Raw genomic sequence first — 22,454 nt, forward strand, 5'->3', positions numbered from 1 at the left:
TTCTGCCCTGCAATAGAAGGACTTTGAGCTAAGTTACTCTAAGAGCAGCTTCGAGCTTCTAAAAGCTTCATCAGCAAGATGAGAAACCACGTTACATCATTTTCTTCAGGGTGGGAGTATCTACATGCACTGGGGACAGTATTATCTGAGGATACGGGCGTACAGTACCTGCTGAGGCTCTGGACTTTGTGCCAGGAGAGTTTGGACTCTAGCTGACGATGTGCCAGGGCAATAACCCTGAAGCCCTGCCTGGTATAGGCCTCCAGCGTCTCTGTGAACGTCTGTGGGACTAAACAGAAGGTCAGAGCTATGTTGGTGTGACCTTATTATATAACATGAGACAAGATAAGAAATGATTTTGTGGGACAGGGAGGACATATTTTATTCATTTGTATTTCTTTACAGCAAAGTCAAATTAAAAGGGAGGAAATAACCATCCCATGTCTGACTTGTGTGCTGTCTGCAGAGGCTGGCCACCACCTCCGGTGCCCCTTTTAAGAAGGCGTCCATGTGTTTTGCCCCCAGCCTCCTGACCACCACGCTCATCCTCTGCAGCGCCGAGGAGAAGGGGAACTGACGCACAATGCCCATCTCACACGCCTGAGGAGCAAAAGTCACATGTTTGAACTGAAAAAGAAAATTGCTCCGATTCTAAAAATGTGTCGATTTATTCTCTTCATAACAAGTGATTCAAAGAGTAGTTTGACAGCTGCTTCCAGGCTTCATGCTAGGCTATAATTTTCAGCTAGCTACGTCAGATTTACAAGATTTAACACTCAGTAACAAAGTGAATACAAAAACATTGATGTTTTCATGAAATGGCAACTTACAGATAATTCAGAAAGCTCCTGAAAAAGAAAAAACAAAACAAAAATGTGTCATATTAGGAAAATCCGGCATTGATTTATAGTCATCAATGAACATACGGAGGTCACGGTACCATGCTCTGAGGTAGTGGGTTGCTCTGATGGGCTTCAGGGGCGATGTGCTTTGGAGGGCGTACAACTGTGGGCATTATGGGATTGTGGAGCGCGGTTTCTTCCTCGGTGGGTTCTTCTAGGATCTAAAACAAAAGCATCACCTTTCTGCCTTGAATCACTGAGTCAAGGCTGCTGTAAATAAAAGTTTTTTTTTTTCTGGAGCTTGGAGCTGGAGATTTCACTTACAGGCTATCAGTAACTAACCACGCTAAACACTCCAAATCGCTGCTTACCCAGCCTGTAGCGCTGAACATCTTGAGGTCCAAAGGGTCTCCAGAGAGCTCTCCTTCTATTTTGGTCAGTGAGTGGCAGGTTGCCATGCAGGCCACAAATGTAGTGTTTACAAGACTGTCTTTAGCAGCCTCAGACTCAGGTGAACAAAAGCTGCAGCGAAGAGAGAAGGTCTGACTCAACGACTCGATTCTTTGTAGGTGCGAAAGAAGCAAATCGTGACTCTATACAGGGAGTGCAGAATTATTAGGCAAATGAGTATTTTGTCCACATCATCCTCTTCATGCATGTTGTCTTACTCCAAGCTGTATAGGCTCGAAAGCCTACTACCAATTAAGCATATTAGGTGATGTGCATCTCTGTAATGAGAAGGGGTGTGGTCTAATGACATCAACACCCTATATCAGGTGTGCATAATTATTAGGCAACGTCCTTTCCTTTGGCAAAATGGGTCAAAAGAAGGACTTGACAGGCTCAGAAAAGTCAAAAATAGTGAGATATCTTGCAGAGGGATGCAGCAGTCTCAAAATTGCAAAGCTTCTGAAGCGTGATCATCGAACAATCAAGCGTTTCATTCAAAATAGTCAACAGGGTCGCAAGAAGCGTGTGGAAAAACCAAGGCGCAAAATAACTGCCCATGAACTGAGAAAAGTCAAGCGTGCAGCTGCCAAGATGCCACTTGCCACCAGTTTGGCCATATTTCAGAGCTGCAACATCACTGGAGTGCCCAAAAGCACAAGGTGTGCAATACTCAGAGACATGGCCAAGGTAAGAAAGGCTGAAAGACGACCACCACTGAACAAGACACACAAGCTGAAATGTCAAGACTGGGCCAAGAAATATCTCAAGACTGGTTTTTCTAAGGTTTTATGGACTGATGACATGAGAGTGAGTCTTGATGGGCCAGATGGATGGGCCCGTGGCTGGATTGGTAAAGGGCAGAGAGCTCCAGTCCGACTCAGGCGCCAGCAAGGTGGAGGTGGAGTAGTGGTTTGGGCTGGTATCATCAAAGATGAGCTTGTGGGGCTTTTCGGGTTGAGGATGGAGTCAAGCTCAACTCCCAGTCCTACTGCCAGTTTCTGGAAGACACCTTCTTCAAGCAGTGGTACAGGAAGAAGTCTGCATCCTTCAAGAAAAACATGATTTTCATGCAGGACAATGCTCCATCACACGCGTCCAAGTACTCCACAGCGTGGCTGGCAAGAAAGGGTATAAAAGAAGAAAAACTAATGACATGGCCACCTTGTTCACCTGATCTGAACCCCATTGAGAACCTGTGGTCCATCATCAAATGTGAGATTTACAAGGAGGGAAAACAGTACACCTCTCTGAACAGTGTCTGGGAGGCTGTGGTTGCTGCTGCACGCAATGTTGATGGTGAACAGATTGAAACACTGACAGAATCCATGGATGGCAGGCTTTTGAGTGTCCTTGCAAAGAAAGGTGGCTATATTGGTCGCTGATTTGTCTTTGTTTTGTTTTTGAATGTCAGAAATGTATATTTGTGAATGTGGAGATGTTATATTGGTTTCACTGGTAAAAATAAATAATTGAAATGGGTATATATTTGTTTTTTGTTAGGTTGCCTAATAATTATGCACAGTAATAGTCACCTGCACACACAGATATCCCCCTAAAATAGCTAAAACTAAAAACAAACTAAAAACTACTTCCAAAAACATTCAGCTTTGATATTAATGAGTTTTTTGGGTTCATTGAGAACATGGTTGTTGTTCAATAATAAAATTATTCCTCAAAAATACAACTTGCCTAATAATTCTGCACTCCCTGTATAACTCTGTGTGAAAACAACACAACGTTTCTGTGACATTTCCAAATCTGTTAATAGAAGCCGATGGTAACTCCTGACAGTAAAGGTCTAAATTTCTCTGTCCAGTGTTTCATAGAGGCAAAGTTAAAGACTGTACATAAAAGATGGAACTATTGGTTCACAGGCTACTAATGTAAGCGCGGACGTTGTTTGTTTGGTTTTCTGAAATCAGAAGAAATTAGCATCGAGTGGATTCAACCGAGAAACAGTCCTCAGGATGTTTACTGTAGCAACACGTTGGCCACACCCTAAAGCATACGCGGCTTTACTCCAAAGAAACATTTTTTAAAAGACAGACCTTTTATATATTTAACAAGATTTAAAATAATTGACTTTGCCCATAAACTCATCAAGAAAAGATTTAGCAAGGTCAGAATCAAAAGTGAGTACGACTGTCGTTTTCTCAGACTTTTGCGAACAGTTACGCCCTCTGCTTGCCATCTACTATGTACAGTCTATGACCAAAGAAGACACGATTACTTTTCCTTCAGATGTGTCAGGACAAAATTATTAGAGAAACTGTTAGCGGACAGCAGTAAAATACAGATGCATTCTTTGTTATTCAATAAATAAACAAGCCGCTAAATGAAGCATTTTAAAGCTATGATACAAAAAGGTATTGCATTACTGCATGTGCTGTCTTTATTTTGAGAGGACTTTACAGAGACTAAACAGTAAAGCATGGATGGAGTGGGGGGAGCAATATGCAGGAAATGACTGAGGGGGAAGTTGAACTAAGGCACCTGCAGTTGCCTTTGGCATATTTGCTACTTGCACAAAGAGGTGAGCTATAACAGTTCCTATTTGTTTCTGGTTATACTCGGAGATCTAATAATAATAATAATAATAATAATAATAATAATAATAATAATAAATTTTATTTATGAGCGCCTTTCAAGTCACCCAAGGACACTTTACAATAGGATAAAACACTTAGTAAAACAATGGCAGAATAAGAACAATAAAATAAAAGCACAAGATAAAATGAACAAACAGTGGATTCATCTGATCTTAATATGCACATGAATGGCAATAAACCCAAAGTTGCCACTTCCTACCTGCCATCCTCAGCCCTGTGAATGCCCCACAGGTCCAAACCGTCCTCAGTCAGAGTACCAGTCTGAGGGAAAACAAAAACCGCACATTATTACGAAGCTACCAACTCAGGCCTTGTACATCTCATCAGCAAGAGCAGGAAATCAATCTGAACAGCCCATAATTCTAGACAGTGGAACGGAACAAGACTAAGCAGCTTTCTCAAAGGACAAAACAAGGACAAAGATGTGACCCAGCATGTCCGTGTGGAAGCATTTAGCTGTTTAGTACATAATCTTTCTACCAACTGAGGTCAGTGTTAAAAATAAATAAATAAAACCAACAACAACAAACTTTAGCTCCTTTATTCATAGTTTGTTTGGTTGTAAAGTCTGTGTCTCTTTATTTTCAGAACTGACGAATTTGTTCCTTCTCTTAATGAATTATACAATCTAGAAAATGTTGGAAAATGCCTGGGAAAAACAGACTTCACTGAATAATGAATCAAATTTATCAACTTTGAATGCTTTTCTCAAACTAACAACATTACAACCCGTTTCTCATGTCAAGCACAGCCTGCTGAGATACGTCTAAGTCCTTATAAACTTGTACAGCATCACTGTTTTGAGTGCATAAAGCTCGATGTTATGAACAAACAGCATATTTGCACGACCACAGCTCTGCCTCGAGACATTTACGGTCATTAAATCATGCAGTCACTCTCAAAAAAGAACTTGTGCTTGAACTGGAAGTGGGTTTGAATGTGTTGAAAACCAATTTTCATGCATTTTGTCTGAGGACTGATTTCTAAGCTACTTCAGATCCTCAGCTTCTACATTTTCTAACTCACCTTGTCAAAGCAAACCACGTTAAGCTGACCGCACATGTTGATCCTCTGCGGACTGATGCAGAAGATGCCGACGCGCTTCAGACGCCGCTGTGCGTAAACGATGCCGGCCGTCATGGCGGCCGGTAAGGCCGGGGGCACGGTAATGGTCACGATGTCCAGAGATTCAATAATGATGGTTTTTGCTGGGACCTGGACAGAACCGACAGCATCTGTGATTCAGCTCACTGAAGATGTTCATAAGCCTCTTAAAGAGCATTAATACCTTGTTCATGATGCTGAGGACGATGGTATAGATGAAGCCGATGCCCGCCACCCCAACAAGACACAACAGGAACAGGTATGCGTCGTGGTACAGCTTGAAGTCAGTGGGTTTAGGGTAAAGAATCGAACGCACAAGTTGGCCTTTCTCTGTGCTAAAGCCTGTGGAGACACACAAGTACTACTCTGATTATTTTCTTTCTTTTGAGTTGCTCAGTCTAAAGCAGAAGCTAAACCACCACAGTGGGTCCCAGTCCGTCTCTCTCCAGTTTACCTGTTCTCACCACAACAGCTTTCACCAGTTCTCCGGTGTAGAAGCGGGTCTGGATGACGTGGGTACCACAGTAGAGGGTGTGTTTTTTATGCTCATCTATATCGTAGCTCCTGGCTCCTTCCTCGCCAGCACTGGGCAGACTGGTCTTGGTGACTGGCACACTCTCTCCTAAAAGAGATTTTTTTATAATCAAAAGAAAATATCAAAAAGAACAGATGCAGAAATGAAGACCAGAACACCAGAATGGCTTTTACTGAAATATTGCAGAAGAATCCCAGCAAAATATTTATTCAATTAACCACCAGGGCATCACATATTGTGACCTACAGGAGGGGAAAAAACAAATGGTGCCAAAAACCATGGCTACCAGGACAATACAGGGAGTGCAGAATTATTAGGCAAATGAGTATTTTGTCCACACCATCTTCTGCATGCATGTTGTCTTACTCCAAGCTGTATAGGCTCGAAAGCCTACTACCAATTAAGCATATTAGGTGATGTGCATCTCTGTAATGAGAAGGGGTGTGGTCTAATGACATCAACACCCTATATCAGGTGTGCATAATTATTAGGCAACGTCCTTTCCTTTGGCAAAATGGGTCAAAAGAAGGACTTGACAGGCTCAGAAAAGTCAAAAATAGTGAGATATCTTGCAGAGGGATGCAGCAGTCTCAAAATTGCAAAGCTTCTGAAGCGTGATCATCGAACAATCAAGCGTTTCATTCAAAATAGTCAACAGGGTCGCAAGAAGCGTGTGGAAAAACCAAGGCGCAAAATAACTGCCCATGAACTGAGAAAAGTCAAGCGTGCAGCTGCCAAGATGCCACTTGTCACCAGTTTGGCCATATTTCAGAGCTGCAACATCACTGGAGTGCCCAAAAGCACAAGGTGTGCAATACTCAGAGACATGGCCAAGGTAAGAAAGGCTGAAAGACGACCACCACTGAACAAGACACACAAGCTGAAACGTCAAGACTGGGCCAAGAAATATCTCAAGACTGATTTTTCTAAGGTTTTATGGACTGATGAAATGAGAGTGAGTCTTGATGGGCCAGATGGATGGGCCCGTGGCTGGATTGGTAAAGGGCAGAGAGCTCCAGTCCGACTCAGACGCCAGCAAGGTGGAGGTGGAGTACTGGTTTGGGCTGGTATCATCAAAGATGAGCTTGTGGGGCCTTTTCGGGTTGAGGATGGAGTCAAGCTCAACTCCCAGTCCTACTGCCAGTTTCTGGAAGACACCTTCTTCAAGCAGTGGTACAGGAAGAAGTCTGCATCCTTCAAGAAAAACATGATTTTCATGCAGGACAATGCTCCATCACACGCGTCCAAGTACTCCACAGCGTGGCTGGCAAGAAAGGGTATAAAAGAAGAAAAACTAATGACATGGCCTCCTTGTTCACCTGATCTGAACCCCATTGAGAACCTGTGGTCCATCATCAAATGTGAGATTTACAAGGAGGGAAAAACAGTACACCTCTCTGAACAGTGTCTGGGAGGCTGTGGTTGCTGCTGCACGCAATGTTGATGGTGAACAGATCAAAACACTGACAGAATCCATGGATGGCAGGCTTTTGAGTGTCCTTGCAAAGAAAGGTGGCTATATTGGTCGCTGATTTGTTTTTGTTTTGTTTTTGAATGTCAGAAATGTATATTTGTGAATGTGGAGATGTTATATTTGTTTCATAGGTAAAAATCAATAATTGAAATGGGTATATATTTGTTTTTTGTTAGGTTGCCTAATAATTATGCACAGTAATAGTCACCTGCACACACAGATATCCCCCTAAAATAGCTAAAACTAAAAACAAACTAAAAACTACTTCCAAAAACATTCAGCTTTGATATTAATGAGTTTTTTGGGTTCATGGAGAACATGGTTGTTGTTCAATAATAAAATTATTCCTCAAAAATACAACTTGCCTAATAATTCTGCACTCCCTGTATAGGCTCGAAAGCCTACTACCAATTAAGCATATTAGGTGATGTGCATCTCTGTAATGAGAAGGGGTGTGGTCTAATGACATCAACACCCTATATCAGGTGTGCATAATTATTAGGCAACATCCTTTCCTTTGGCAAAATGGGTCAAAAGAAGGACTTGACAGGCTCAGAAAAGTCAAAAATAGTGAGATATCTTGCAGAGGGATGCAGCAGTCTCAAAATTGCAAAGCTTCTGAAGCGTGATCATCGAACAATCAAGCGTTTCATTCAAAATAGTCAACAGGGTCGCAAGAAGCGTGTGGAAAAACCAAGGCGCAAAATAACTGCCCATGAACTGAGAAAAGTCAAGCGTGCAGCTGCCAAGATGCCACTTGCCACCAGTTTGGCCATATTTCAGAGCTGCAACATCACTGGTGTGCCCAAAAGCACAAGGTGTGCAATACTCAGAGACATGGCCAAGGTAAGAAAGGCTGAAAGACGACCACCACTGAACAAGACACACAAGCTGAAACGTCAAGACTGGGCCAAGAAATATCTCAAGACTGATTTTTCTAAGGTTTTATGGACTGATGAAATGAGAGTGAGTCTTGATGGGCCAGATGGATGGGCCCGTGGCTGGATTGGTAAAGGGCAGAGAGCTCCAGTCCGACTAAGACGCCAGCAAGGTGGAGGTGGAGTACTGGTTTGGGCTGGTATCATCAAAGATGAGCTTGTGGGGCCTTTTCGGGTTGAGGATGGAGTCAAGCTCAACTCCCAGTCCTACTGCCAGTTTCCGGAAGACACCTTCTTCAAGCAGTGGTACAGGAAGAAGTCTGCATCCTTCAACAAAAACATGATTTTCATGCAGGACAATGCTCCATCACACGCGTCCAAGTACTCCACAGCGTGGCTGGCAAGAAAGGGTATAAAAGAAGAAAAACTAATGACATGGCCACCTTGTTCACCTGATCTGAACCCCATTGAGAACCTGTGGTCCATCATCAAATGTGAGATTTACAAGGAGGGAAAACAGTACACCTCTCTGAACAGTGTCTGGGAGGCTGTGGTTGCTGCTGCACGCAATGTTGATGGTGAACAGATCAAAACACTGACAGAATCCATGGATGGCAGGCTTTTGAGTGTCCTTGCAAAGAAAGGTGGCTATATTGGTCGCTGATTTGTCTTTGTTTTGTTTTTGAATGTCAGAAATGTATATTTGTGAATGTGGAGATGTTATATTGGTTTCACTGGTAAAAATAAATGATTGAAATGGGTATATATTTGTTTTTTGTTAAGTTGCCTAATAATTATGCACAGTAATAGTCACCTGCACACACAGATATCCCCCTAAAATAGCTAAAACTAAAAACAAACTAAAAACTACTTCCAAAAACATTCAGCTTTGATATTAATGAGTTTTTTGGGTTCATTGAGAACATGGTTGTTGTTCAATAATAAAATTATTCCTCAAAAATACAACTTGCCTAATAATTCTGCACTCCCTGTATGTGGACAGGATCCAGCTTTCAACAAACAGTCACGTGAAAAACAACATTTGCATTTCACCTTGTCTGGTGCATATCAGCACAGAGAGCTCAAACAAACTGTCAACCACGGTGGTAGAGGCGTGATGATTTGGGTTTGTTTTACATCCACACGACCGGGCACCCTGCAGTTATTGAGTCGACCATAAACTCGTGATAAGTCAAATGTGATGTCATCTGTCTAACAGCTAGTCAATGAACAGGACAACGATCCCAAACACAGCAGCAAATCTGCATCAAGATTAGGGCTGCCACGATTAGTCGACTAGTCACGATTACGTCGACTATCAAAATCGTCGACGACTGATTTAATAGTCGACGCATCGTTTGAAGCTTTGTAAGATCCTGAAAGACGCAGGAATAAGTAGTAGGATTTAAGAGTGTAATAACGGACTGAAACAGAAGATGGCAGCACTGCATGTACAAGGATGCCAGCTGCCGTTAAACCCCGAAGAAGAAGTAGCTCTGTCCCAGAATTCACAGCGCGGCTCAGCGCAGTTGTCAACAATAGCGGCAGCTAGTTAGTTTTAATATTACTCTTATTATTCTTTCTGGGTCACAAAATAAACGTTTAACATATTTTCAGGCGAGAATGTAGCTGTGTAAACTTCAAATATCTGCTCAGTTTATCAAGACACCACATATTTTCAAAAGCGCTCCGAAGTGTTCGGAGACGTCTGTTACCCACTAGCTCGATAGCTAGCCGGGGGCGAGGCTCACTAGAGCCCGTGAGAACGCCGGACTCCCAGCAAATCGTTTTCAAACCCACCGCCGTCTTTCGCTACTCAGGTTAAACATACATAAGTCACTTAGATAACTTAAAAATGTTATTGTTTGGCTTTTTTTAGTATTTTATTTGTTCCTGAGTAAATCGGTTTGGCTGAGATTAAAGTTATAGTTTTTACACAGCTGAATAAACGTCAAGCAGACAACTGATTATCAGAAGTGTGAGATGCTCGAGAATATACTCCGGTGTCCTGTTATATTTTAGATAGCAAGGAGTTTATTAAACTTCACCGAAGCAATCTGCAAATTTCATTAAAATTCAATAAACTATCATCTTGTCTTTATTTTTAGTTAGCACATACCTTAAACACTTAAAGCTGTAAGCTAATGATAGTTATATAAGAGCAGATGCTGCTGGTGCAATAAGCTGTACGTTTTATGTCTAATGGATGCATGATCTGATTAGTCGACTAATCGCAAAAATAATCGGTGACTAGTCGACTATCAAAATAATCGTTTGTGGCAGCCCTAATCAAGATGTCTTAAAAAGAAGAGAATTGGGGTGTTGCGAATGCCCAGTCGAAGTTCAGACCGCAACCTTATTGAAATGCTGCGGCAGGACTCTAACAGGAGAACTGTGCATATCTCGATGCCCAAAAACATTTTAAAAAAGCTAAACAACACTGTGAAATAAGTGGCCCAAAATCTCCCCATAATGATGTAAGACACACGTGTCATACATAAGTTATTGCTGCCAAAAGTGGTTCTACAGGCTAATGAATCATAGGGTATTCTTAGTTTTTCCAAGGACCGTTTACAGTCATGTGAAAAACTTTCTTCACATGACTGTACTTAATTACATGGGATATTTACTTATGACAAATAGTCATAAGACAAAACCAACACCTAGCAATACAACGAGGCAGACATAAAAGGAACAAACGTCAAATATAAAAATTCTATGATGTAAAAAATGTTATTATCAGATGCAAATGACTTTTAAAATGAGAACACTAGAGATGCAGAAAATAAAACATCTCAGAGCTCGCATCATTCCCATTCACATATAGGCAGGCTTCAGCATCCACCTGGCTTCAAGTCACCTCGCTGGACAGCTTTGGAAAATGTGAAGAAGGAAGGTGTTTTGAACTTTTGTAATTTGTCCAGTTTTTCCAGTGAGTTAACAAAAATGTTGTGTTTTATAATTACAGGGCAGCCTGTGCAATGAGCTACCAGAACTTTTTCCAAAGATTTGTCCTGACAGATTTCTTTCATTTACCACAACAGCATTTCTTTATCATGTAGAAAAAGATGGGTACTGATAAAATTGTATTTCTTTTTTCTATATTAAGAAATATTAAGTTAAACTTCTTTATGCTGGCAGACAGAGGAGTTTCACTGGTCTGACCGACTTTAAGCTCAAAGTGGTTTTTATGTGTCCCACATTATAAAATGAATATATTCCTGATGTGGACAATTATGGCTGTGGGATTAAATATCAAGGCTCATTTTTACCCCACCAAAGAAATTTGCTCAGTAATCAAAAGTCTACATGCATTTTGATAAGCAGACTACCAGATCATAAGGCAAGGCTGGTCACAGGGCTGGTTACAGGTAGACAGATAGATAGAAGCGACTATCTTCACTCCCCTGTCGGTTGTAGAGTTGGATGAGCCGGGGATGGGATACCGAGTCAGGGCAGAGTGAATGATATTAATGTAACTACTGGTTTTGGCTTGGCTAGGTGCAAAAACCAATTTGAAAGTGAAACCATGAATCGTAGCGCTAATTAAAGACTGACTGGACGATGCTTTTAGTTTACTCACTGGTTGGGGTGGAAAAAGTCCAATTTCAAAGTATATCAGCGTGTTTTCCTTTAGTTGGTAAACAATAATGTGCAAATGTTAGAAGATGCTTGCCTTGGATCCAGGTACATCTGGGTCCATGTTTTCAGGACGAGCTTCTACGTTCTAATGTGACTACTGCAAAGCCCCGCCCACACGCTCTTAAAAACCTCCTGTTTGTGAACGCCAGCCAATCAGAATAAAATTATCTTAAACTGAGCGAAGTCTGAGGTGCCTTAACAGCTTTCTAACTGAGAGCAAAAGGTCAGAGAAGGATATGATGTCCAAATCTATGGATTCATTAAAGGAAAGCAGATGAACTTTGCATAAGTTAGAGCCTGCTGAACTTGTTTTAAAGGACCAGTGATGATACAATAAGGTCATGTATGACAATGTGGGCAAAAAAAAAAAAAAAAAAAGAAAGAAAGAAAGAAAAAAAAATGTAATGATGACATAATAGCTCATCAGGTTATTCCCTGTAAAATGACAAATGTGACCTAAGTTCTTCTGAACTGTGGACGGGCAAAGAACGCCTCGCGGTGGCATAAGCTAATCAGTCCTTCAGCTAGACGAGCTAAAAATCAAAGCCGGCTTAATCTTTGATATATTGTAGCAGTGACGGAAGTACCAGCTGCCTCTCACGAACAGTCATAAAGTGTAAAGAGATAAGTGACGAGAGATAACCACTGATTCCTGGAAGAACGGTAGTAACTTTTCTCCACGGCGAGCGCGGCGAAGAGCAGTCTCACCTGTCAGCATGCTCTCATTCACAATGCAGGTTCCGCGGACGAGCACGGCGTCGCACGGCATTATCATCCCATTCGCTGGAATGGCAATGACATCGCCGGGCACGAGCTCCGTTGACATGGCCTGTTCAATATCTGTGGTCAAGATCATGAAAGAAGACTTTGGATACACACTGTCTCTGCAGCCAGTCACAAGGCAAAGCAGCTATTAGCTTTGTGTCATGATCAAAGATGAAAACGTGCCTTTATTCCCTCTGCACACAGAAACACGAACCACGCTGTGGGCTGCCACCATGTCGTGCAGCATGACGTATTGCTGAAAGGAGAAGAAAAACAGATCTTGAAAGACACCAGAAGACAACTGCGTTGAAAACGGGTGACCGAGAGCAGAGCCGTCTCAGGCGTGACTCACCTTTTTAATGGTGTACAGTGAGGTAGCGATAGAAATGATGGACATGAAAACGATGGCCGAGGCATAATAATAATAATCTCCAAAGCTCCAGAGAATGATGCTGAAGAGCTGGAAGATGTAAAAAGGGTTCAAGACCTGAAAAAAAACATGCAAACAGGGGGAATTAGAAGAAATGATAGATGTGCTGTAAGAAAATATGTTATGCAAGAGCTTGAAACTCACCTCCTTTACCAGAAGCTTTAACAGAGAGGGCACTCTCACTGCAATCTCATTCTCCCCAAAAAACAGCCTCCTGATAAAGAAGAATCAAACCAATTTGTCCATCATGAAAAATCCATCTGCTGCTTCTTCATTTTTTTTAATGAGCAAATAACTTAAGAAAACAGCCTGTAAGAAAGCCCAGCATGTACCTGTAGTCTTGTAATGTTTTAGAAAGCCCAGAGCTGTGCTCAGAGTGAAGGCTTGCACAGCTCACATTCACATCCTCCAGGCCTCTAGAAAATGAATACAATTCATGTCAACTGCAGCTGAGCAGAGCAACACACGCACCGACCGGGCATAACATTATGAGCACTGACAGGTGAAGTGAATAACACTGATTATCTCTTCATCGTGGCAGCTGTGAGTGGGTGGGATGTATTAGGAAGCAAGTGAACATTTTGTCCTCAAAGGTGATGTGTTAGAAGCTGGAAAATCTGGGAAGTGTGAAGATTTAAGAGTCTGACGAGGGCCAAATTGTGATGGCTGGACAACTGAGTCAGAGCATCTCCAAAGCTGCAGCTATTGTGGGGCGTTCTCGGTCTGCGGGGGTCACTGCTTCATGTATGCAGGATGTGCAGGAGAAACAAGTCGGACCCATGGACACCCCACCTCCTAACTTACATGACCTAAAGAATCCGTTGCTTGGTGGGGGCTGTTTTGGCAGCAAAAGGGGGACCAACACAATATTAGGCAGGTGGTCATAATGTTATGCCTTATTGGTGTGTATCTGATCATGCAGAACCTGGCAAAAACTATGCAATCAACAAAAAAACCATCACAATTACTACTCTGTTACACCTCCTCACGCTTTTACGTTTAAAGCATTACAAGGGAATTCCATCATTTTTTCCCTTTACTTAAAAAGTCAATGAATTCATATAATTTAACTGAATTTGTAAAAAAAAAAAAAAAGCTGTAATACATGTAGCACATAAAATATTCTGAACACAAGACTACGGCACACATACTCAGTGGGATGCTTACTTGTATAATTCAAAGTTCTGTATCACATCATTCCAGTAGTATCGAGCACTGTGGTGGACGAAATAGTGAACCTGAGAGGGGGAGAGGGGAGAATCCAAACACTTAGTCTGTAAAACAGATTTGTTCAAAATGTGTTAGTTAGAAAACTATCAAATGGTAACAGGAGACACGGCTTCATACTAAAGTACCTGAACCAGCTGCCTGTGAGAAAACTGTCCGTAGCAGTCTTCGTGTACAGCGCTGACACCAAGGTCTCCGTCTCCATTTGGTACCTGGTTTTCAGGCTGGGAAGCCGAACTGTCAAAGGGCTTCTTCCCAGGAGCCAACATCACATGCACTTTGGCTCGAAACCACTGTTTGAACTCATCCTGAGGTAACAATATAAAGCAGCACAGTTTTCCTGTTCGTGAGGCCACACCAAATTTATCAGACACAGTATGGAACAGTATGTGTGCCAAAGAAATAAAATGCTTCATTTCAATATTAAACTACAGCACATACCGTTGTCCTGAGCAGCACTGTGTGTGCGTCCTTCAGCGTGGTGTGAGTACAGGTGCTCTTCACACCCCACTCAGGTAACCAGTAGAGGAGCAGCAGCAGGAGACCACCAGAGCAAATAACACCTGCACCCACCAGGATCATCTTCCACAGACAAGGTCTGTAACCCGACACCTCCTGCACAGGTATGCTAACATGTTAACATGGCTGCGTAGTTGTCTCTTGTCTGTAAAACACCTGGTAATATGCTGGATTCAAGGACTTATTTCAGCCACAGATTAATTAATAGACAAGTGATTCTCTAGCAAGTATTTCCCAAAGCAGGTGGATGGTGTGCACTGGAATGCATCAGGAATGGCATCCTTCTTGCAATCCACCCTTTTATCTGTGATTGGGACCGGCACAAGGAGCTCGCTAGCTTGTGACCCCCCTGAAGCTGGTGCCTCCCCCCAGTCTCAACCCAGAGATGGACGGACAAAACCTGCATTACTGAAACTGAATTTGAAATCAAAGATATTCAATGTGTAATAAATACTAAGAGAATTGGAAAAACATATTAGCGATTTATCCTAATCTGGAGTCTAACACCCATTTACATCTTATATGTTAATGCACAGCTAGCTAGAGGTGGGACTCAGTAGACAAGCCACAATACAATATTACTGTGATTCTTAACATTGTGTGACCTGCTGAGCATTGCAGTGACGTATGTTGTTCAACTACAAATTATGTCCTCAAAGTTAAACTTTATCAGTATCTGTTTTGTTGCAATACGATAAAGTTATCTCATGTCAGTTATTTTCTGGCTGCAAAATGAGATCATCAAGCGTACCAACACTGTCCCTAAAACCTGCTATAAATGTAAGACAGTCAGTCTGCTATCAGTCTGTGAATGAATGGTAACTACGTGCAATCTGTTTCTGATAATACACCAATTAACTGCGACAAATCACTGAAAAAAATAATCAAACATCAATGCTGTCTACATAAAAAGAAATTCACATTTAACAGCAATTCATATTTAATTATCAGAGTTTAAGTTTGTAGTTTTTCCATCGTATTTTAATTAATTTAACAAAAAAAAAAAAAAATTTGGTGTCTATATTGATACAATATCACAACACAAAATTTAGCTATGCTGTATCAATTCCCCCCCCACCCCCCACCCCATTACTAGTTACCTTTTTTAAGAAGGATGCATACTTAATTGCTCCCAGTATAAAGAAATTGTTAATACTAATCAACAGGGGTGGGAAGTAACAAAGTACAAATACTTTTTTAGTGTACTTAAGTAGAAATTTCAGGCATCTATGGAAGCCCGTTTCCGCAAGTTAAAAAAAAAAAAAAAAAAAAAAAAAAAAAAATGGATCCATAACTTGAAATTTTAAGTTATTTTCTCAAAATTTCAACTTATTAACTCAAAATTTTGAGAAAAGTAACTTGAAATTTCGAGATAGCGCTGCCAATCAGTAATCTACGTGAATGACGTAATTTCCTTGTTACCCGGAGCTGAAACCCTCAGCTACAAATGCTACAGCTAAGCTACCAGTATTACATCCAGTCATGAATCCACCGATTGCTGAGTATTTTCAGCGTGGCTTCAAAAATGATGAAATCCTTGTGTTATCAGCAAACGTACTCACGAAAGAGCCAATTTGTTGCGATCCGGTTTTCAGTGCGCGTTACTCTGCGCCATATGCTTCCAGGTAACAAGAAAGTGACCTCATTCACCTAGATTACTGATTGGCAGAGCTAACTCGAAATTTCAAGAAACATAAGTCTAAATTTCAAGAAAATAACTCGAAATTTCGACCTATGGATACTTGGTTTTTTTGGGGGTTTTTGTGGCGGAAACGGGCTTCCATAGATATCTGTACTTCACTTGAGTTTTTTTTTTTTTTTTAAACAACTTTTTATTTTTACGCTCTATGTTTTTAAACAAATATTTGTAGTTTCTAATCCTTATATTTTCAAAACAGACTCATTACCTTAGGTTTAAGGCATTTGAGGGGAGTTATTATTTCATGACACTGGCTTTCAGACATCAAACCGACTTGAGCCTAAACAGTAACACATGAAAGGCCATCCTGTTCCAGTACTATTCGCCAAGTGATGTGGCATAAACAGAGATTAAAGATGTAAAAAAACTGCCTGGTAAAGTTAAAGGGATTAAAGTGAGGCGTGTTTTCTTCTTTTCGGTACAGTACCAGAATGACTGCAGGTGTCCAGAAGTTGCGGTACTTCAGCATCTAGCTAGCCCCACGAAAGATGAGCGAGCATAAAGGCAGTAATGTTTTGTAAATGGCAGCTAATTTCAAATACAGCATTTCTATCAGCAAACACACAAACAGTTTGTGTGCAGTTTATCTGCCAGCTAAAGGTCGAGCTGCTGGTTTTCAAGAGAAAAGAAAGAGAGCCAACTTCACTCAGAGATGGAGAAAGATGACAAAGACAGGAAAGGAAGACGAGAGGTTAGATTTAAAGGTAAGGACGGCTCAGTGGTGTTTGACTAACTGGAAATGTAAATCTTCTATGCAAGTCCTGTTTTTAAATCAGATACTGGGTCTGTACATGTGACATTGTGGTTTTTTGCAGCAGGTTGCACAATATGAAAAACAAACTGAGGTAAACTAACTGTGCTATTTAAAGGATACACAAAAATCCTCTGCAAGTTAGTGCAAGATAAACAGATTTGTTTGCTGCACTGTGATGAGTTTAAAGTAAAGAACAGTGTGTGACCGGTGCACAGTGGCTAAGGTTTCATGGTCAGAGTTAGGTTACATGAAGGGTGGCAGAGATGATGATGCTGAGATCCATTCACTGAATTCACCTTCACACCAACTTTATAGTGTCTAATATAAAGACAGCATAAACTGTGTACTGTATCGAGGATGGAAATCAGTAACATCTGCTGACATCTGGTTGAATTAAGTCGTGTATTTTGAATTTATTGTGGTTAAATTCATATTCTATTAAACAGATTCAGGCTGACTACAATTAGAATTAAAAATTAAACTGAAAGCTTTGCATGAAACAGCTGGCAGAAAGGTTCTTCAAAGAGCTACTTTCTTACTCTGAATACATTTCAGAGCCTGTACTTTTTCACTTATACTTGAGTAAAGAAGTTGAATCAGTACTTCAACTTTTACTAGAGTATTTTTAAACAGTATCTGTACTTCTACTTAAATACAAAATCTCTGTACTTTTGCCACCTCTGCTAATCACTACATTCCTTTTGAATTACTCTGTAAGATGACCCGAAATGCACTCTCACATAATTACCAGTTAACAACATAAGCTTTAGTTTCCAGTCACACACACACACACACACACACACACCTGTTCTAACGATCCTTGAACACAAAGCAATAATGTAAACCAGCCCAAAGAATCTTGAAAGCGATCGCCATGGTGATTCTACCTCAGAAACACGTACAGGTAGGAATGGATGCTACATTTATATTTCTAAAATAGTGATTATCACTGCTTTTGTTATCTGTTGAGGTTCAGGCTATGGGCTGCTGGTCTCGGCGTAGGCAAACATTCAGCGTTAACACTCTGGGTTTTTAGCTAGCTTTGTGTTAGCATGCTGTCTAATGTTTGTAAGGAGCTGATGTTGCGCTATGCTGTGATGTCAGCATAATGCGACTGTTTCTGCATCATGTTCTTGTTCCCTCATGCAAAGAAAAAACTTAATGCCCAAATTTCCACTCTTTAAAAGTTGTACACCACTCCGGTTTTCGAGCTCTCTGCACATTAACTGAAATCAGCTGACTGTAGCCCAGCAGACAAAAATTATACAAAAACATGCCTTTTTAGTTCTACCTGCCTAACGTGCAGATAACTGGAGAGCCTTTGTAATTTAAGTACCGGCATAATTGCAACTTTAATACAGTGATCACATTGCATTCAGTTAGTGCATTACCAAAACACATGTTACTTTGTAGCGAGTTACAACTCTATCAGTATATTGGATTAATGCAATGGCCTGCCAAATAATACTGTCTGCTTAGTGGTTCAGACCATCCAAGACGTTTGTGATCCAGTTTTCTTGACTGACATTCAAGTACTTATTGGTCTGTTACTGAACGCCAGTTAGCCATGTCCATGCGTTTTGCCCATGTAGTTTATGGCTTCCTAGTGTTAGGTGATAACTTAGCACTCCACCCACATGTCTAAATATTATAACTTCTGGATCTAGTAAACCAATGTGCCAACAGTAACACAGTTGAGGTTTTAACACGCCAAGTCCACAGACCACTGGCTGATGTCCATCTGTAGTAAACACAACCTGCTTCCTTTAAAACAACAACAACAACAACACAAAAAAAAACCAGTTGTACCCATCTGACTGAAACTCACTCTTCTTTTACACAATACTTACACACACTGGTGCATTTTCATGCCAAAAGTAGATGATATGAGAAAACCAAAAAGTGAAATAACTGAAATGATACTCACCATCTCATCCTCCAGGCCTGGGCTGATGAGCTTCACCTCGTTCACCTTCATTTTCTCAGAAGTCCCGAAACTACGAAGAAATGCAAAAAAGTATAATTTGTCACCACTGTATACCCCGCAGGTGTGTCATCACTCGTGGAAGCTCTTCAGCTATCAAGGATCTCTTCAACTCTGTGTAGTCGATAAAGGTCCTTCAATCGCATTCAAGGGCATAAAATGACTTCATTTTATAGTCTCTCAAGAGATAGCAACCTAAACTAATAATGAAGTCAGCCATTTATTATTTATTTATTTTTCCTATTTGGCCTTTCATCATTGGAGATGAAAACAAAGTTAGATACAAGTCAAACAACATGACACGACAAGGACAAAAATCGTATCCGTGAGATAACCGATGAGGTGTCTGTGTGGAAGAAAGATCTGTCATCGAACCCGCCTGAACTGAAAAATGCTCCAACGTATTCCAAGCCTCTTGTGATTCTTCTGCAAACATCCACCTTCATTAAGTCCTGACAGTTCATTCTTAATGTTGCCGATTTTCAAGTTAATGCATTCAATATGACTCGAAGCACTTTATACACTTGCTTTATTTATCTGTCAAATCAACAATCAGGAATGTACTAAAAACAGACATTAGTGTGTAATCTGCACATCATAATCCTACTCACTCTGCATGACCCCGGTCCAAACACATCTGTTAATTACTTATAATAAATATAAGAATAGTATTAAGCAACAATCAGTGCATGATAGGCCGCAATATACACAGAAACCTTTGCACTATTGTTAAGTTCAAAAATAGCCACAGCTGCAGTTTTGCGTGCGTCATCCGCCTGACCTGGCCCATCAAGAGCTCCACGTCTGTAATACAGTACTTAATATTTAAAATGTACTTTTTCATTTAGCACTCCTTGCAATTTTGATTTAAAGGTTTAACATTAAAGTGCATTTTTTTATTCCATGGAAAATTTTTCATTTAAAAATGGAAAACAAATAGACCTCAGCTTTACTATGACAAAAATCAAACTTATCCTAACATGCAAGTCTTTGATCTGATCAGGTGCATCTCAAAAACTCACAATATCTTTGGAAAAATTCAAAGTTTTCTATCAGTTATTTAAGAAAGTGAAATTGTTACGCATTCTAGACTCGCTATACAGAAACTGCAATGTGATAACTCAGAGTTTACAGCTCAAAGAATTATTGAAAATATTGAATGAAAAGTATTCAAAGATTTCATTTGGGGTTTGAGTGAATTATTATCTAAACAGTATAAATAATGTGTACCTCTTGGTCTAATTCAGTACATGCAACCACAACCATGGGGAAGCCGGCTGACTTCACAGTTGCCCAGATGATGATCATCGACATCCTCCACAGCAGGGTGAACCACAGGAGGTCACAGCTGAAAAGGCTGGCTGTTCTCAGAGTGCGGTATAGAAGCATATCAACGGAAAGCTGACTGGAAGGGAAAAGGCGCACAAGCACCTTCAGCCTTAAGGTGGCTGTGAAGAAAAGTTAATTCAAGAACTTGGGAGAGCTTCAAGAGGAGTGAACTTAGACTGGTGTCTGCATCTACAGCCACCGGGTACAGAGGTCCTCAGGAAAGGAGCGACGAGAGTCATAATAGTAAGCCACACCTGAACCAGGGATTCAGAAATGTCTTACCTGAGCTAACGAGAAAATGAACTGCTCAGCGGTCCAAAATCCTCTTTTAAAACAGAAGTAAATTTGGCATAGAGTGGATGAAGAGCAGAGAGGCAAAGAACCCAAGGTGTTTGTAATCCAGTGTAAAGTTTCTGCAGTCTGTGATCTGCTGGCATCGGTGGTGGTTGGCCCACTTTATTTTTTTATCAGATTCAAGGTCAACACAGCCATCTACTATTAGAGCTTGATTGGCCAGCCAACTCACCTGATTCAAACACCACAAAGAATCTATAGAAGAAGGTGAGACAACCCAAAAACAAGGGGAGCTGGAGCCCACTATCAAAGCAACCTGGGCTTCAGTAACACCTCAGCACTGCCACAGACTGAACTCACAGATGCACAAATTCATGGTAAAGGAGCAGAAACCAAGTAGAGTGCATAAATGAAGACGATAAGAGATGAGATTGGTCTCTTTCAGATTTGATAAGGATAGAAATCATAAACTACACCCTTCGTAGTTATCAGATCTGATATGAGACAATATCTTTTAGCTAAAGTTGTTAATTCCTCCAGTAGAGTTTGTGGACAACCAGCAGATGTGCATAAAAGCAGTTCTGTCCAAACACCTTACCAACAGCCTTTATATTGGCTTTTCCTTTAACTTTCCCTTTATCTGTATATAAAACCACTTTATCGCCATTAAAAAGTCACTAAAAGTGAACATACGGTGCTTCTCTGTGCCAGGAAAACTTGTAGGAGCAGATATGAAATAAATAAAACTGAAACACTGCTGCACTCTGCAAGAATCTGACACTCTATGTAAGCAATGGCTTCCCAACAGCTTGATCTTAAATATATTGGAGTGTTCAAATCAAATCAAAGCCAGTCCAGAATGTGTAGCAGGGATTTGGCCGAGCTGTTCAAGTACACATGTGCAACATGACAGCTTAAACCCTTCTGCACATGCAGCCCACACAGACCCAGGTGTGTGAATCCTCTAAAAGGTGTCTCCACCACATGCCAGCCCCACTTGAGCCATATTTAACAAATCCGACAACCAAAGCGATAAACGCGCTGCTTTAAATGCGAAAATTTCAACTGTTGATGTTTGAGTGTAAGAGCAGAAAAAACACAGATTTCCGCGGTTTTAATCACAGCCTATCGGGCATGATCAGTGGACGCAAAGCACTTTCCAGTCTCACTAACTTTCACCAACATGGATCAAAGTCGTCAAAAAGTTTTGCAAGCTGCCGCTAAACTGAGATTTGGCGCATTTTTTGCTGAAAGCGTCCAAAAACGTTACAATCATCGCGTAAACAAGCGTGGATTCATGCGAGCTGCCGACTTACCGATGCCTCCTCTCTCTCTGCTGGATCAGATCAGACTCTGCATGGTGGAGCTGCTGCATGAAAGTTTGCTTGGATGCCCTCTGCAGCCCGCAAACACTGCGGATCGTGCAGCGGGTGTCTGGAGAAACGCGCGGTGGACACAGCAGGAGATCCACGCTGCGAGGCGACCCGGACCGTCCCAAACCGGTCCATTTACAAGGAAGTGGGGAAAACAGGATGTGAGGTCACTGAAGGACACCGCTTTTGGGGCGAATTTCTGCAAGTTGCAACGAATCGTGTGCAAGACTGACTCGCAGTATTCAGACTGGTTATTCGTGCTTTGATATTGAGGTGGTGGTGGTGTTTTTTCAGGACGGAGGCTGTAAAGAAGCTGAAGTTTCACCAAGTTAACCTTTTATCTCTTTATTGCAGATGTTAAAAATAAAACACACAAAAAAACTTGGCTTTGTTTCAAAATCTATTTCATCATCTTATCAAATCGTAATAAACGTTTTTACATGAAATGACGTTACATGAGTGCCAACAAGGCGGGCTTCTTTCATGAGTTTTTATATATTTATAAGATGAACGGTTTAAAGTGCAAAATATGACAACTAAATTTAA

General features: G+C 41.0%; 1 pseudogene across 1 annotated transcript in view; it reads right to left on the minus strand.

Annotated features, from left to right (window-relative positions):
• LOC146367350 (polyamine-transporting ATPase 13A3-like) overlaps positions 1 to 22,079 on the minus strand; it is a 32,299-nt pseudogene extending 10,220 nt beyond the window's left edge. The window contains exons 1-19 of the transcript XR_014797683.1: positions 21,852 to 22,079; positions 18,856 to 18,925; positions 14,398 to 14,571; positions 14,085 to 14,264; positions 13,897 to 13,967; positions 13,062 to 13,145; positions 12,874 to 12,943; positions 12,652 to 12,786; positions 12,483 to 12,555; positions 12,243 to 12,374; positions 5,460 to 5,627; positions 5,190 to 5,347; positions 4,928 to 5,116; positions 4,101 to 4,162; positions 1,214 to 1,364; positions 941 to 1,063; positions 831 to 848; positions 450 to 600; positions 169 to 289 (exon numbers count right to left, since the gene is read on the minus strand). The product of XR_014797683.1 is annotated as a polyamine-transporting ATPase 13A3-like (transcript). The remainder of the gene's footprint in view (positions 1 to 168; positions 290 to 449; positions 601 to 830; positions 849 to 940; positions 1,064 to 1,213; positions 1,365 to 4,100; positions 4,163 to 4,927; positions 5,117 to 5,189; positions 5,348 to 5,459; positions 5,628 to 12,242; positions 12,375 to 12,482; positions 12,556 to 12,651; positions 12,787 to 12,873; positions 12,944 to 13,061; positions 13,146 to 13,896; positions 13,968 to 14,084; positions 14,265 to 14,397; positions 14,572 to 18,855; positions 18,926 to 21,851) is intronic.
• Between the last annotated feature and the right edge of the window lie 375 nt (positions 22,080 to 22,454).

Source organism: Perissodus microlepis, chromosome 18, assembly GCF_051167445.1.
Source record: "Perissodus microlepis isolate ML-2025 ecotype Zambia chromosome 18, ASM5116744v1, whole genome shotgun sequence".
Lineage (NCBI taxonomy): Eukaryota > Metazoa > Chordata > Actinopteri > Cichliformes > Cichlidae > Perissodus > Perissodus microlepis.